Raw genomic sequence first — 1,590 nt, 5'->3', positions numbered from 1 at the left:
GATGTTTGGTAGTGCGGCAAACACGTGCCCAATGTCCTTTCATTCCACACCGATCACAAATATCATCATTCTTATTAGAGGTCATATTGAATGAACCTCTACCTCTTTCTTGTCTCCCACCATTGCTATTCCTTTGATGGTGGTATGGTGCAGATCGGTTATTGGAGGAACGATTATAGCCATCACGATTTCATTTGTTATTTCGGCCACGGCCACGACCACAATTATCATTATCTTGATTACAGCCTTACCCATTATTACGCCCACGATGGCCATTTGCATGGTTTGCTTCAAGAATAGGGGCAGAGTTGACATTCGCCTCATGAATCGGATTAGAGCCAGTTGGGCGAGATTGATGATTTTTCATTAGCAGTTCACCATTTTGCTTAGCCACTAGGAGGCATGCAATTAATTCAGAGTATTTTTGGAATTTGTGTTCACGATATTGTTGTTGCAAGACCACATTAGTGGCATGGAATGTTGAGAAAGTTCTCTCCAGCATGTCCTCTTTAGTTACTCTATCCCCACACAATCTTAATTGGGAGATAATTTTGAACATTGCTGAATTGTATTCACTGACTGTCTTGAAATCCTGCAATTGTAGGTGCATCCATTCATGGCATGCCTTTGGGAGGATGATAGTCTTTTGATGGTCATATCTTTCCTTTAAGTTGGTTCAAAGGACAAAAGGATCTTCCTTAATGAGGTATTCATTTTTCAGCCCTTTGTCAAGATGGTGGCGAAGAAAAATCATAGCTTTTGCACGATCTTGCAAAGATGCTTCATTGTTCTCTTGGATTGTATCTTCAAGGCCCTTAGAGGTGAGATGGATTTTGGCATCAAGAATCCACAAGAGATAGTTTTTGCAAGTGACATCAAGAGCCACGAACTCAAGCTTTGTGAGGTTTGACATTGTTTCGGACACTACATAACAAAAAATTAGTGTATTAGGATCCAAAATAATATGTAATGTGAACATTTTAGTTCATACAATTAGGATCCAATAAGCTTAATTTTAGTTTTGAAATATGTAGGTCCATGGGAACTTTTGGTTCTAAAATCAAAAGGAACAGTAGGTCCTTGATTGTATAGGAGGCACCTTTGGCACTCACTTAATTAGGATTGAGGAACTTCAGACCTCTCAATCAATTTGCATAGGAGGCTCTTTTGGCACTCACTTAGGATTGAGGAACTTCAGACCTCTCAATCAATTTGCATAGGAGGCTCTTTTAGCACTCACTTAGGATTGAGGAACTTCAGACCTCTCAATCAATTTCAGGATCATGGAACTAAAGGTTCCGATCTTTTGTGATATTCATCACACATATATACAATGAATAATAGGAATGTATATACTGATTAATAATAAGAGAATGATTAAAATGATATACAAATGTACGACATGGATAAAATTAAACCAATATATTGACATATAAGAACTAGAATTTAGAGTTAAATAAAATCCAAACACATGTAGATTGAAATAACATTATAGAGAAACAATAGGGTTTGTGTGAGACATTGAATAGTCAAATAATCTTTAAAGGATGCAGCATATATAATCAAAAACATGGTTAATATTATAACAAG

General features: G+C 36.9%; 1 pseudogene; it reads right to left on the bottom strand.

Annotated features, from left to right (window-relative positions):
* Window positions 1–247: 247 nt before the first annotated feature.
* LOC147283601 (uncharacterized) lies at window positions 248–913 on the bottom strand (annotated as a pseudogene).
* Window positions 914–1,590: the final 677 nt, after the last annotated feature.

Source organism: Dryas octopetala, chromosome 5, assembly GCF_963921425.1.
Source record: "Dryas octopetala chromosome 5, drDryOcto1.1, whole genome shotgun sequence".
Classification (NCBI taxonomy): domain Eukaryota; kingdom Viridiplantae; phylum Streptophyta; class Magnoliopsida; order Rosales; family Rosaceae; genus Dryas; species Dryas octopetala.
This window is presented reverse-complemented; position numbering and strand designations above follow the sequence as displayed.